Raw genomic sequence first — 16,375 nt, 5'->3', positions numbered from 1 at the left:
CGGAACATATAAACTACATCGGGCTAACCCCGAAATCGGATCTAAATCCGGTATACACTAACATACATAAACGGGCTGGCATTGGTGCCTTCAACCCGTTCCTACTGGAGAAAACTCACCTCACAAGCTAACTGTAGAATCCTGTGAATAACCTCTCACTGCTAGCTGGCAGATTCCGAACTGCTGATCTCTCGACTCCCCGAGCTACCATTACCCAAAATAACAATTAGTCCAAACCAATAATTCTCGTTAGGGTAAAATGACCATTTTACCCCTAGTCCAACTTGGTCCATATCTAAGGCCCAAAACCATAATATAAAAAGGCACAACACCAGGTAGGCTTCCCAAGCCCACTAGTGGCCCACTAATGGCCCAATTTGATAAATTGGGCCCACTCCCTCTAATGGGTCTTACCCTAAGCCCAAACATATTCTTGTCCCAAATTATCTGACTTCTGATGGCCCACTAAGGCCCAAAGAACCCAAATCCAATGCATGGCCCAATCCGAGGCCCAAAACACGTCAAGCCCATATCCGATGAGTACGCGGGGCGTACTCCTCTATACGCTAAGCGTACAGGCTGCATGGTGTGTACGCAGCGTGTACCTGCATGTACGCCCAACGTAAGTCACTTTTCCCATTAAGCACTTAATACTCTATTCCAATGGCTATAAACACCGATCCAAGTCCTCTTCAACGTCTTAATCAATAAAGTCACTGACTTGGTGAATTTACATGACCCTAACAAGCCCAAACTCCAAAATGGCATTCTATTCTCATAAAGCTCTATACTTGGGACCAAAATGGTCCAAAACATCACTACTCTAGATCTAAGTATACTTGAGGAAAGTTCAAGGCTTTATACCTCAAGGTGATTTGAAATGGAACCACAATCTCGGACCTACTGCTTCTCCTTTGATCCACCACCTTGTTATGCTCTTCACTTGCTTGAAAAATAGCTTCACAACACCAAAATGCTCTCTAATGGCCTCCTAAGCTCCAAGAACACTCAAGGAAGGATTAGGGTTTCATGGTGGCTGTCTAAGGATGAGAGGGAGGCTGATATCTAGGGCATTATGTTCTTTATATAGCGCTTAGCCCTAAAATTAGGGTTTAGGAACTCTGAGCATACGTTGGGCGTACTCCTCCCACACCCGCGTTCACTTACTTCTCTACGCTAGGCGTACCCCCAACTTATGTTGGGCGTACTTTTGCGCCTACCACCTTGCATGCATGGTCCTTTCTTGCCATCTTTCTCCATTAAGGACCAATAATGCCAATAACTTCTTCATTCTAAGTCCGTTTTCGACGAACTTTATATCCATGAAAAGGTGGCGGGAAGCCCTATGCTCCTAGCTACACCCCAAACCTAAAACCTTCCGAACAAGACCCGAGACCCATAAAAGACCGAATCGCCTATACCTTTGGCCTCCGAGACCACAACCGGGTACTTTCAGAACTGGGTGTTACATGTGTCTCAGTGAAGACCCTCTGGTCTCACGTCTCGGTATGGACCCTCCGGTCATAACTCAACATATACACAGGATAATATCACAGCATAAGTCACAAAGACAGAATGCATAATAATACATATAACAGTATAATCAAATAAGACCCTTCGGTCAACAATATGAATAAGACCCTCCGGTCGATAATATAAAGAAGACCTTCCGGTTAATAATACGAAAAGACCATCCGGTCAAACATGCATTACCACACAGGTAAGTATAGTGAGAAGACTCACCTCGACCGTTAAGCGAGTAAGCCTACACTGCCTCTGCCGCTGCGAAATGGCTTCTGAATTGAGCCAAACAACCCAACACCATAATCAGTAACTGAGCAAGGCTAAATCCTAGCACTAGGCCAAAAGATGGCCCAACTAACCAGGCCCACTAATGACCCAAACCCATTGGGCCCTCCAAGGCCCAATACCAAAAGATCCACAAAAGGTCCACTAATGGCCTAATTTTCCAAATTGGCCCCAAACCCTTATTTGGGCCTTACCCGAAAGCCCACTACTTAACCCTAAACCAAAACACACCTTCTCAGATGGCCCAACAAGGCATTAAGCAACCAGGTCCAAGAAGGTAGCCCAAACCGAAGCCCAAATGCGCAAACCCACTTAGATAGAGTACGTGGGGGCGTACAAGCATGTACGCGCAACGTACTCGCTTGGAGGCTTGTACGTTGCGCGTACCTGCTTGTACGCCCAACGTACTCACCTTATCCAGCCCAAACTCCATTTCCACTTAATCCATTAAGACAAAGCTTCATAAACCATAAATCTGACCTCCTTGAGCTGAAATACCACGTAAAGTTGGCAACTTTACGTTCACATGTGACTAAATGAAACTCTTAAGCTAGAAAAGGACTTAATTGGTGACTTAATACATGCATGACCCCATAATACACATAAAGCTTGCATCTTTATGCTCAAAGATGTCAAAACAAATTCAGATCTGAAAGGATGAACCTTCAATCAACTTAGCTCATCCATTAACTCAAAAAGAAGGCCAAAATCACAATAAACTAGCAATGAGGAGATCTATTCATACGCAAGGCAAGATTGAAACTTGATACCTCAAATGGCTTCCCCACAAGATGATGGCTCTGGATCTAAGGCCACCCCACCAAGCCAAGCAACTTCAAACTCCTCTTATTTCCTTCCTAAAGCATATTAGAGCACCAAATCCATCCAAGAACTCCCTCAAGAGGCAACAAAGTCTAATTAGGGTTTCTAGGGTATGGAGGCTAGCTTGGAAATAAAGAAAAAGGACCATCATTATGCATATATAGGCAACAACCCTAAACTTTAGGGTTTCATCCTACCCCTCGTACGCCCAACGTGCCTCCTCGTACACCCACTGTATAAGGTCTCGCACCCCGACCTAACTTAACCTCTATGCTGCACGTTCCTCCAGTTACGCCTTGCGTAACCTTCCTCGCGTCGGTACTCCCTGCGTATCTCCTTGGTACGCCCCGCGTACTAGGGTTTTCCCAAAACCCTAAACCATCCGAAGACCATAACTTTCTTGATACAACTCTGATTTTGACCATCCCTATATCTACGAGAAGGTATCGAGACGCTTTACCCTATTATCAACTCATACCAGCCATAAGATATTCCGAACGAACATCTACTTCCCATAGAAGCCCAAACTGACAAATTACAGAAATACCCCTTTAGCTCCAAATCACAACCGAATACCCAGATCATCCAGTACATCATCCACCTCCAAATGAGCTCAAAATTAACTTCGTCAATGATTCTAACCCTGCTAATACCCAATCCTTGATCACCATTCCGAAATCAAAACGACCTGAAACAGGATGTTACAATTGAACTCGTATCTCATCACCTACATGTTATGAGCGTGTCAGTGTTTCCACTTGAAGTGGGAATTGCCTAATAATAATAATAATAACAACTATGCACTTTAATCATAATTTTGAGTGTTGAGGCAACAAACAAAACACAACATCATCATATTGCCAATATCAGCCAAGTTTGGGGATGAACATGTAATCAAATAACAGCAAAGAAAAGCACAAATTGCAACTAAGAATTAACTTTGGGTGTGAAGGGTGGGTGGTTAGCGGTCGTAGATGGGTGTTTGTTAGTGTTGGTGGTGGGCGGCGATGGATTGTGTCATGGTGTGTACAGGCGGAGGTGTAAACAAAATACGCCATTAATGAATGAAATTTGAGACTTTAATAGTTACATTACACAAGTAGTGAAGTAGAAAAAAAACGAAAAACCTAAGCTAATCAAGTAATGAAGTAATGAAGTTTAGTCGATGTAGCAAAGAAGCAGAAGTCAAAATAATTACCGATACTATCAAATTCGATGATAATTACACAAGTAGAGAACCAGTAGCACTCACCGGAGGTCAATAACCAGGTCGGAGGTCTGTTGGTCGCTTAATTTGTTGGTGGAAATTTGGCGATGAACAAGAACAAGAACACGAGGGATGTCGCAAGAACAAAGATTAGGTTTGATCGAGTCGAATAGAGAAAGAAAACAAGGAACGTCTTTAGAGTTCAAATCAGTCATTCATTGTTCGTGTTGTAATTCGACTGGCAAGAACCTCCGCCACAATTTTGTTCCCCATAATAGATGATAGATCTAAAACCCCATAGTTTGTATGTTATTCTTATCTGCTGAACCTTTTAGTTTTCCAACAGGTCTAAAAAAATCTATTTAAGTCCTCTATATTACATATATCACCAAATTAAAGTTTCATACATTTAATGAAAATGATGTACTTGAACATATTATCTTTATAAAATATATATACATACATAAATGCCGAAATATCCATCCCATCTATCTTTTGTATAATGAAAATAAACCATTCAATTTTCACATCTTGTTAATGTCACTTTCCCTAATAAATAGACCATGTCAGTCGTTGATGTTGAGGTAGCAAATATCTCAAGTGTTATGCGACATGACATCCGAATATGTAGCATTGAGAGTTTTTTGGGTTTGTCTCAATGTTTTTTTTTTCTAGTCATGCTAATAAAAGATTATATTATATGTTACGATACTATCTTGAACTTCATATATGCTAAACCATGCTTTGACTACAAACAGGGCAGTGTGGGAGCTGCCCAACTAAATTAGAAACATTATTATAAATTTTAAAATAACTTTGCAAATTGTCCCTCAGAATTTATTAAAGACAGAAACAAAACCTTTAACCATAAAGTTCAGATTAGTCAAACCCTCTTATAATCTACACCAAACATACAAGATTTCACTATCGGTCGATGTGGGAAGAGTGAATCTTCATGCATTGATTTGCACATTTTCATTTAAATACTAGAAACATCTACAAACCCTCATACACACCGATGATGTGGGAGTTTTTTTTTTTTTTTTTTTTAGTCTTCAAGCCCTTCTGTTTAAATAGGCAACTTTCAGATTTAGTAAACAAGAATGGCTGAAATTTTGCCCCCAACAAAAAGAATTTTCGAGTCCCCCTACTACAAGATATCAATCCTTATAGTTGTTTGTTCGGATGCCTCGTTTTCTACTGCTTTATTCTTCAAGATTCTTTTAATGACGTTTGTGTTTGCCTTTTCTAGATCACTATATAAAAAAACAATATAAAACAAACAATGTTAGAAGTAACAAAAATATAAAAATAAAGAACAGTGAAAGGCATTAGCTTTTGCATATTAGTAGAAAACATTCACGAATAACGCGATCTAGATAAAATATACAAATTTGTAAAAAGTTTTGTTGGTTTTAATCATCTAATCACGTAAGAAAAAGAATGATTTATTTAAAAAATGTAAAACAACAAATATCGGTTTAAATGCAAGAACTAGCAACATACTTTTATTTATTTGTTTATTATATAGCAAACTACTTTGAGCTTTTCTTATCACAACATTTAGCTTTGAAGCTTCTACTTAATTATAGCAATGTCCTCTAAATACAAGGCAAGTTTTGTTGCTATAATTGGGTAGAGTTTATCAAGTATAATGTCCTGATAAGAGAAAATTTGAAGCTTGACACTACAATGTTATAAGTGATAAGCAACATACTTACCAATTTCTACCGATTATTGCAAAAAAAAACTTGGTAATTCTTGGATTCCAAGTTGGGATATGCATTGCCACATCTTGGTTGGATGTCACATAAGCAAAAAAAAATCTCAATTGGTGATTAGTTGCCGTTTATTTATGTTAAAAGTTTGCTATAATCAGTGGAAACTTGTAAAACTGTTGGCATTTATAGGTAAAAACTAATATAATAATTAATAATTAAGGCCCTAGTTCATGAAAAATTAACCTACCTTTACACGCTAACAGATTAACACAGAGACTTGTCAGAAAACATCATGCATACCTTCAAAATCAATTGATGCCATCAGGCATTCAGGATTAACCAATTAGCAATACTTTCATGCTGTTGTTGTTGTTGATATGAATATGATATCATAATTTCAGTAACTAATGATGAAGCCTAAAGACAAAAAAGAACTCTTATAAACTTCCAACTTCTATCATTATCACTAAGGAGTGAATCATGTGTCTAATCTATCATATCAAATTTGTAGCTTTATTCCAAACTAATCCTTATACTGGTTGAAATGCCAAAGAAAACCATTAAAGTATGTAACTTTAGACATTTTGTGATTGTTAATAGTAATTAAACACACATGATACATCCAGAACATTGCACAACAGAAGCTTCAAGGACACAACAGTCTACAGCGACCTCTAAAGATGAAAGTTGTAGTATAATAGATTTGATGCCCGATTATGAACTGATTCTACCAGACTATTTAGACAAGGAGCTTAACACATTCCATGTACATTCATTAGCAATGGATCATTGCGTTTGTCATGTGAATCCATATAAGCATCATAAATCGCAGCAAATAACAAGAAATCAATAAGTTGTTTAGCGAGATAAGCTAAAAAATGGATTAAATCTAAGAGGATCAGATAGCGGTACCTTTCTGGAGCTATTGAACAAAAAAACTAGCGAAATACGCCGCCGAATCTGCAATCGATCGATTTGTGCGTGTCATCCTTATGTCCCCGAAGGGACAAACAATACTCGAAGTCCAAGAAATATAAACCCGATAGCTTTCGTTGAAGCCACCGATGTGGGAAGCCATGGCATTGCTTCAATCAGACTATAATTTAACTATTTCGTTGTAAGCCCTAATCCATAATTTTGACTGTCCTCTTTTAGTTTTACATCTCAAAGCGAAGATGGTGAAACCCCATCAGTCAAGGACAAGAGAAACCGGGTTTGAACTTTTTACGTGTTGACTCTCTTTTAGATTTCATAAATATTTATTGTATTAAATACCTAAAGACTTAAAACAACGATAATTCTTCTTTTTAATAACAAAGGTGTTTATCTGGGACTCTGGGTAAAGGTATGAATTAGGAATTAGGATGACAGGGTGAGTTAAATTTGAATGTACATATTTAAATTTTGATAAATAAATAAATAAAATTGTATGTTATTATACCGTTGCCAGTGAATTATTATTTTTGGCCTGATTTAGTCATTAAATTTTATTTCTTGTGGCGTAGATCCATAAAGTTGCAAATTATCTACTAACTAAAGGAACTCTTGTTATACTAGCATGTTTCAACGTTTCGAAGGAATGAGTGGGACCCATGTGGCATCCCCTTTGACCACGTATTTTCCAATGTGTGTAAAAGCATCTTCAATACGCCTTCCTTAAAAAATATACTATATACTAACACTTAGTAGAACATCTCCCAAACCTAAAACAGAAAGCTCTACGATGTCAACTGCCACTTCGAACAACACTAGTTTCAAGTCATCGAACGAACTTATTAGTCTAATGTTAATGCAACTCATAGGTTTCAAAATTGCATAAAATTGTTGGTAAGTTTAGTGTTAAAAGTTGTGTAAACTATTTCGTTTTCACAAAAAGATACTCCGGTCGTCCATGCCTCTCCTATGTAATAAATTAACCTTCATTGTACTGTAACAAGTTAACAATTTAACCTTATGTTTCTAGTTCAAGAAAAATCAACATACATTCGGTCATTAATATCTTAACATACCGACGTGAGCATAACTCAAATTGTTATTTTGGTTGACTAAGTTAAGTTCTAAAATTCATGAAAGATTTTACATCATTAGACTAACTTCACACTCCTAAAAGTCATCTTATTTTTTAAGCTTATGTAGCATTTGATGAGACCAATAAAATGGCTTACAATCTAGATTTTTAAAATATAATTTGAGATTGTTTATTGATAAGCTCATGGAGCTTTTTTCACATGATTTCCAAATATACAGATATATATATTCTTTAATAAAAACTTAAAATCATAATCAACCTTTTAGAGACGAGACAAAAAAAAATTCTATGGAGGGTTTGTGAATTCTACAATATTATAAACCTTCTTTCAAGTGTGGAAAAAAGTTCTGATGCGATTTTATATTCAATATTAGGTTACAACCCGTGGGAATCACAAGTAAAATAAATTTTATTTTTAGATCAAATTTATTTTCAAAATTTTATTTTCCAGCTTTCATCTATATGATTTCTTATTAAAATTGCACCGAAATCCATGACAATGTTATGAAGGTGTCACACAATCACAAAAGTTTTGTTGAAGTTGAGATCATAAGAAAACTTTTCTACCAAAAAAAACTAAAAAAAATGACTTTGCATAATTGTACCACTCTAAAACCCACTTAGGTCTTCTGTTAAATTTTTGGATACTTGTTATGATAATACTACATAACAAATAATCAACAAAATTTTAATAAGCAACCAGAAATACATTTATATCATTTTTTACTTAACCAATTAATAACTTCTCATTATAAGTGAATGATTAAAAAAAACTTATAAATAAAATACCAATCATATATTAAAGATTATTATTAAAATAGTTGAAATGACTTCATTGATGGGCATCACTTTCACCGAAATATAACCCGTTGAATCCACGGGTTGAAAAAACAATTTATTGGAAATTTAAAATAGTCATTATAGAAAAGAGTTTTTGCATTTCAAATATATATTGTCGACAGTGGTAGTTGTAATAACCATTATATTGGACAAATTTTATATAGTTTTTAAAAAAATTTACACTAAAAAGTGAAGTATGAACTCATCAAAATAAAAATAGAAACAAAGTAATTCTTTAAAATATATGATGCAACGTTATATACTTTAAGACTATAAATTTATCCCACCACATAAAAAAATATTTAAAAAAAAATCCAAGGGTTGAACGTATGAATAATCACAAACCAAGAAAACTATGGGTTACTTAAATGACACATATATAATAAACAAACTCTATTACAATTTCTCATCACCAAACATGAGGGCATTACTTACAATTTCTCATCACCAAACTTCCACCACTCAAGTTTACACGATGATTAATGATTTCCCTCCAAAACATGTGTACAATCCTAAATTTATATAAATAAAACATAGGCTTTTGTTATTTCATGAAAAAAGAACACTGGCTATTGAAGTTTTTGGAAGATTTATTGAATTACCTTCCTAATCCATTGTAGAAACCTACCAAAACGAACCTGCAGATATATCCAGAAATTGCACAAATTCCAATTAAGAACAAAGGAAACCAACGGAAGCTATTGAAGACACTAACTACATCAAACAGAAAAAGAAAAACCCTGACCTCGACCTCTAAAGACAACAGTTGTATAATAACTTGATGCCTGATTAAGCGAAACAATGACATTGAATCTAAGAGAATCCAATTAAAAAAAAACTACTTAAATCGGCCGAATCTGAAAAAGAGATGCAGCAATCGTTCGAGTGAATTAGGGCAAAAAAAGAGATGCAGTAATCGATCGAGGGAACTAGGGCAAAAAAAAATTTTGACCATTTCTCGATTTGTGCGTGTCATCCTTGCGCAGGGGCCATGCTAATCTTCTCTGTATCGTTCCAATTTTATCGGATGTCCCCGAAGGGACGATACATCATGCGAGGCCAGGGTATATGAAGCATAAGCGGCTTTCATTAGCCACCGATGTGGGAAGCCATGAATTGCAGCATTTTTGCCACGAATCAAAAGAGCAAAGTTAGAAATTGATAAGGATGGAAAACCCTAATTTTTACTTTCTTCTTCGCTTTACCTCAAAGTCAACATACTGGAACCCATCAAGAGTAATCAAAGTCAACATACACAGGAAAATGAGCAAGTCACAAGGTGATTTACTAAAAAATCAGGATGGGCGCTGTTTGCCTGTTTATTTTCGATTTAAATTGTTAATGGTACAAAAGAAAAGTTGCTATATTATTTATTTTATCAAAGTTGCCTGTTTATCTGGTTTATTAGCAAAGGTTTTTTTATGTGAATGCAAGTAGTAAATTATGCTTGTTACCCAAATTGAAAGGCGTTTTTTTTCTACTAACCAAGCGGAAAGTCAATTTTTTAAATTTTGTCCACGATATGTTGTTGGACAACAATTTTGTCTTTAGTTTTTATCACATGAACAAGTTTAATCAATGGATGATTATGTGACATGGAAAAAAATAGTTACATGGACCTCTATTTGTGGTCGATAAAGAGCTTGAAGCACTAATATGATGCTAAGGTTGAGACATTATTGGCCCATCTAAGATTACACACGAAAGTAGATGTGAACCATCCACTAGTGAAGAAGGCAATATGGATGATCGAAATATAATAAGATGCATGTTCTGATATAACACATGAAAGAAACATCAAAAAAAAAAAAAAAAAAAGTGAAGTGGATGTTGAATATTACTCCAATGACCCAAGTATCTATTGATGTAGACAAACGAGACCTCATTTAGGTGAAAGGTTTTCATTACTAGAAGAATTGAAGTTTTGTTTAACTAATTATGTTGTTTGTCAAATCTGATGCAAATAGGCATTCAAGTTAGGTGTGACAATAAGAATGAAGGCACGGAATGTCCATTTTCGTTTTAGGATTCATGGATCATCCCAGATAAACGATCTCTCTCTCTCTCTCTCTCTCTCTCTCTCTCTCTCTCTCTCTCTCTTGTTCCTTAACCTCTAACCATCATTTTCAAATGTCGCTAGAGAGATAATTAGAAATCTGATTTTAAGGTTTATTATTACAAAAACTATCTACTTAATTAATACTAACAATATACTTTTTGAATAAACCTATACATAAGGTTATAAACATGTTAAACATATTTTTGAAATTGGATGATATTAGTCTTGTTCACGCTATAATTAAAAATCACCCACGAACTTGAAACAAATGATTGCCTGTATTGCATTATTCTACTTGTTTCTTCAATTAAAATAAACGATTCGTGTTGCAAAAACAAAAGGAAAACAATATACTCCATAATTATTTACAAAAATCCCTCGCTTTTTGTAATTTATAATCTTTTTAATATTTCCGCTCCACTTATTTGTATGTAATGAAAAATCACCTCAAAAACAAGGCAATAATAGGGAACTAAAAGAAACCACAATTTGTATTAGGAGTATGCATAGTTTGACCTAATTATACATCCCATAACTTGCAGATGGGATTGGAAAGCAACCTTAGTTGGTTCATTATATGATTTTGGTTTCGGCCAAATCAAAATTCATATATAAAGTGTCACTAGCTTATGATAAATCAACCTACCTTCAGTCACCAACTTATTTAAGTTGTAAAATCCATGAAAAAAACTTTTGCATTTTAACACCCAAAAAGCCATCATGTGTGTTTATTAAAATAGACACCGATACGTATATCCTTAGTTTATGAAAACATAAACTGGGAAAATTGTAGGGAACAAAAGTTCCATAATACCCGCAATTTGCCCTTTTAAAAATCATAAGAAATTAAGAACATTGAAATATGATATCATGTGCATGAAGAAAGTCCCTTAAGTATCATGAAAAGTTAAAAGCTTAACACACAGACTAGTCAGAAATATCATGCATACCTTACCTTCATCATCAATTGATGCTATCAACCATTCAGGATTAATCAATTACCCATATTTCCATGTTGTTGTTACTATGAACATGACATCATAATTTCAATAACTAATGTTGAAGCCTGAAGACGAAAAAGAACTCTTATAAACTTCCAACCACTATCATTATTATTAAGGACTGAATCATGTGTCTAACCAATCATATCATATTTGTGCCTTTATTCCAAACTAACCATTATACCTTGTTGAAATCCCAACGAAAACCAGTAAAGTATGTTAAAGTATGCAACTTTAGACAGTTTGTGATTGTTAATTGCTATCAAACACACATGATACATCCAGAAGTTGCACCAATTCCAATGAAGAACAAAGGAAACCAACAGAAGCTATTGAAGACAATAACTACATCAAACAGAAAAAGAAAAACCCTGATCTCCACCTCTAAAAAAAACAGTTGTATAATAAACTTGATGCCTGATTATTAACTGATTCTAACAGACTATTCAGACAAGGAGCTTAGCACATTCGATTACATTCATTAGCAATGATCATAGCGTTTGTTTTGTGAATCCATATAAGCATCAGAAATTGCAGCAAATAACAAGAAATCAATGAGTTTTTTAGCGAGATAAGCGACAACAATGGCATCAAACCTAAGAAGATCCGACCGATAGCAGTACTTTTTGGAGCTGTTGAATAAAAAGAAATGCAGCAATCGATCGAGCAAATTAGGGCAAAAAAAAAAATTTGGACCATTTCTCGATTTGTGCGTGTCATCCTTGCGCAGGGGCCATGCTAATCTTCTCTGTATCGTTCCAATTTTATCGGATGTCCCCGAAGGGACGAACTATAGTCGAAGGCCAAGCAATATAAACCCGATAGCTTTCGTTGGAGCAACCGATATGGGAAGCTATGGCTTTGCTTCAATCAGACGATAGTTAAAAGTCTTTGGTTGTAAGCCCTAATTTTAACTGCCCTCTTTTAGTTTTACCACTTCAAAGTGAAGAAGGTGAATCCCTATAAGTATCAGGCACCAAACCAACCAGGGTTTCAGATACATTTTACTATTTTACTACTATACATAGAAAGGAGTCGACGTGTTTGGTTTTTATTATTATTATTTTTTTCATAAATAATAACTGTATTAGATACCCCATTATAAAAAGTTGAGCCAATAAAAACCAAACCCAAATAGAAAAACTGTAGAAAAAACCAAAAACGAACGTAAATTCAATGGTTTGGTTTCTATTTTTTCAAAAAATAAAATATTTGGTTTGGGTTTGGTTTTGGTTTTAAAAATTAAAAAACCGCAAAAAACCCAAATTGTACCTATTTGTATGTAATTATATTTTATTTACAGATATCATATACAAATCTATGTAATTTTATAACAATTGGTAGTATGCTGAGTTGGTTAAGATGATGAATATATTAATTTAAAGTTGACAAAATTGCAAAAATGGTCATTGGTATGCATTTTTTTGGGGTTTTAGTCCAAACCACGACTTTTTTGGAGTGGTGGTTCTTTTGAGCTAGTTTTGTTGTTTTTTGGTCCCTCCAAATAGTGAAATGACTGTAATACCTTCGGATATTTATTTTCCATTTTTCTTTCATTTCTTTTTAAATCTAATACTAATTTATTTATTTTAATAGTTAAAAATTAATAAGGGGCCACCTCTCTCTCTCTCTCTCTCTCTCTCTCTCTCTATAGTTCTTTATTCATCGACGATCACAGTGACTGTCGACCCTCCTCCGCCTTTGCTCCGGTCATACTCCACCACCTTCCACTGCCCTACACCGCCTTCCTTTCCTTCTCTGCTTGCGACCCTACCCCCGACGACAAAACCTATTTCATCACTTCACTACCCTCCACAACCTTCCTCTCGTCATTTGCAACTCGCTACAACCCCCTCGACGACACTACCGCCAACAACAACGAGCGAATACGGGAGAAAACGATCGAAGCAAGAAAAACCCAGCAGTGGGGCTGTCACCCACTGCCGACGCAAACCACCACCACCCACCGCTGCTACTACTATTGAAATCTTTTCCTCCGACCATTTGCCACCTTCCTCATCCCTATCTCGTCAATATCGCCGACCGAAACGCAAAAGAGGAGCAGCGGAGCTGCCACTATGTGTCACCCATCACCACCCGCTACCATTTTTTTGGTTATTGCCACCGTGAGGACTTCGACTAGCCACCACATCCTGCCACTGTGAATATTCGACCACCACCACCATCGTTTCCTTATATTTATTTTGTGGTTCTCGTATCTTGATCAGTCGACACAAGAGACCCAGATTAGGTCGCGACTTTCCCGCGTGAAACCGAATCCAGGAAGAAGATGATTGACTTTCCAAAACTTTCATTTGATTTAAATACATTCAATACCTCACTTAATTTCCAAACCCATATTAAGTACCCTATTTATTTAAAATAAATCATGAGGCCCCTCCATGGATAATTGTTTACAATGTTAGTTTCATTGTAATCTGCAGATGTAAAACGGGATGGAAGGGGGAAAGGGAAAGAATACAACGTGGGATATAGAGAGAGAGAGGGGCCCTTTTTATTTTTTTAATTATTAAAATAAATAAATTAGTATTAAATTTAAAAAGAAATGAAAGAAAAATGAAAAATAAATACCCCAAGGGTATTACAGTCATTTCACTATTTGGAGGGACCAAAACCACAACGAAACTAGCTCAAACGGACCACCAATCCAAAAAAGTACTAGTTTGGACTAAAACACCAAAAAAAATGCATACCACAGGGACCATTTTTGCAATTTTGTCTTTAAAGTTTGGGGTTCAATTTCCTTAAACTTATTTTACTTGATTTTTAGTTGTTGTGGTTTACTCATCCCACATCGGTTAGGTAGTAAAATTCCTTCTTCCTCTCTAATTATAAATATATTAGAGTAAATTACATAAATGGTCCTTATGGTTTAGGGTGATTTGCGTATTTGGTCCCTAACTTATTTTTTTAACTCTGAAGTTCCTTAATGTTTGTTTTTGTTATGCGTTTGGTCCCTATCTTACCTAAAAAGACTATTTTGCCTTTGATTTTTTAATTTATTTAAATAAACACACCCCTCACCTTACCATACCTACCCCACCATTTTTTCTTATTTAAAAAATAATTTTTTTAGGTAAGACAGGGACCAAACGCGTAACAAAAACAAAAGGCAGGGACCTTCCGGGTTAAAAAAATAAGTTAGGGACCAAACGTACAAATTATCCGAAACCATAAGGATCATTCGTGTAATTTACTCAATATATTAATCTAACTAGGTTTGAGACCCGTATAATACACGATTTTAAAAAAACAATAATAATATATATTATTAAGTATTACATGTTTTTTTAGTAATAATTTTAGATAAAGACAAAAATATATAAAGAATAAAATACGACATATGAATGAGATTGTAGTTATACATATTTTACAAAATTGAATTTGGAAATGATATAAATATTAGTTGTAAATAAACCAATTTTTAAAAGGTTTCTGCAAATTATCCTAAATTCAAAAAGGATTAACCGAAAATTTTGTTTTTCAATTATGAAGTTTGATTTGAATTTAAATTGAATTTAATACATTAACCGACAAATTATGTGAGAATTTAAAGTGGCATTTAACTTTCTTTATTTTCTTTATTATATTTTTAGATTAAATATTTTTTTAATTTAATAACAAAGCCAAAAAACCACAATTTGTCAAGTGGATTTAAATGAAAATGAAAAAAAAAATGACATGTTGCATATTGAATTACGTAATGTCATGTAGCAGCAAACATTCATTTATTAGGTAGGATTACAAGTTTCTACATTATATTACATCTAATCTCACATCGATTGAAGGATATAAAAATATTTTGTTTCTTTTTTCTATAAAATAACAAAAACGACATACAAACCTTAATACCTAGAGTTTGATTTGATACTAATTTGGAAGACCAAAACATCTTTCGTATAGTTGTGGTTGGGTATTTAAAAAACCAACCACATTCGTTAAAACCAAAAGAAACAAAAAGCAACCGATCGGTTTAGTGCATATTTGGTTTTGAAAATCAAAAAACCAATATATGTGGTATTTGATTTGTTTTAGTCGGTAACCACACTAAAATGCACCATGCTCACCGTATTAAAAAGTGAGGATATTATTTAAACCATTCATAAATTAAAATATAGTTAATAAAAATAACTTATTTTTTTGGTAAATTAGCAAAATAACAAACCATTTTAAACAGGTTATTTCAGTCTCGATTTCCGAACCATCCTATTCATGTTTCGAACTCGGTTCTTTGTAAATCTCTTCTCCAACATACTTGGAATTGTCAAAATCTTGATCAAATTGTCCTTCATACACAACAATGGTTTGGGATTTGTTACCATCTACTCCATTGTACACCCTAATGACGAGGGAATTGTGAGTGTCATAATAAATGGTCAACTAACATATTGATTGATATTGGGTTGTTGTTTGGGATATAGTTTCTAGGTTTTGGGTTATTCGGGCTAGGTTAATCAGATACTTTATATTTGAAAATACAACTGATACTCAAATCGAATTATATTTCATTATTTATGGTATTCGAGTGTCGGGTTAGGCCGGAAAGGAAAAAGTTATTACATCATTGAACTTTGAAGAATCTCCTAACAATAGTAATGGACATTGCTTATCTCTCATATGTGATCTAGATGCTATAACCCTTAAAAACACAAAATATTAATAAAAATTAAGAACAAAGATGTGGCAAATGTTATCAGTTATTTAAAAGTTATTCAATTAGTTTTTATTTTTGGCTTGTACGGGTTGTAAATAGTATTGTACTAACCGATATAAAAACGATCGTCTTATAGTATTATTACGTAGTCTTCTAACATTATAATGTTTAAATGGTAGCAAAAGAGTACAAACAAAGATATAATCTTTAGG

The 16,375-nt window shown here is 34.7% G+C and overlaps 1 long non-coding RNA gene and 2 other non-coding genes across 3 annotated transcripts; all 3 read right to left on the bottom strand.

The window, feature by feature from the left end:
- Positions 1–4,649: 4,649 nt before the first annotated feature.
- LOC145133229 (uncharacterized) lies at positions 4,650–6,767 on the bottom strand. The gene is made up of 2 exons (XR_013718492.1): positions 6,472–6,767; positions 4,650–5,094 (listed from the first exon to the last, which is right to left on the bottom strand). It is a non-coding gene; the product is annotated as an uncharacterized LOC145133229 (long non-coding RNA).
- Positions 6,768–9,368: 2,601 nt separating this feature from the next.
- Positions 9,369–9,471, bottom strand: LOC145135177 (U6 spliceosomal RNA). Its single transcript, XR_013719643.1, has one exon. It is a non-coding gene; the product is annotated as a U6 spliceosomal RNA (small nuclear RNA).
- Positions 9,472–12,172: 2,701 nt separating this feature from the next.
- On the bottom strand, positions 12,173–12,275 carry LOC145135175 (U6 spliceosomal RNA). The gene has a single exon (XR_013719641.1). It is a non-coding gene; the product is annotated as a U6 spliceosomal RNA (small nuclear RNA).
- Positions 12,276–16,375: the final 4,100 nt, after the last annotated feature.

The sequence above is a fragment of the Lactuca virosa genome, chromosome 8 (genome assembly GCF_052849685.1).
Source record: "Lactuca virosa cultivar CGN04683 chromosome 8, Lactuca_virosa_CGN04683_v6, whole genome shotgun sequence".
Classification (NCBI taxonomy): domain Eukaryota; kingdom Viridiplantae; phylum Streptophyta; class Magnoliopsida; order Asterales; family Asteraceae; genus Lactuca; species Lactuca virosa.
The sequence above is the reverse complement of the archived record's forward strand: the minus strand, read 5'-3'. Positions and strand labels throughout refer to the sequence as shown.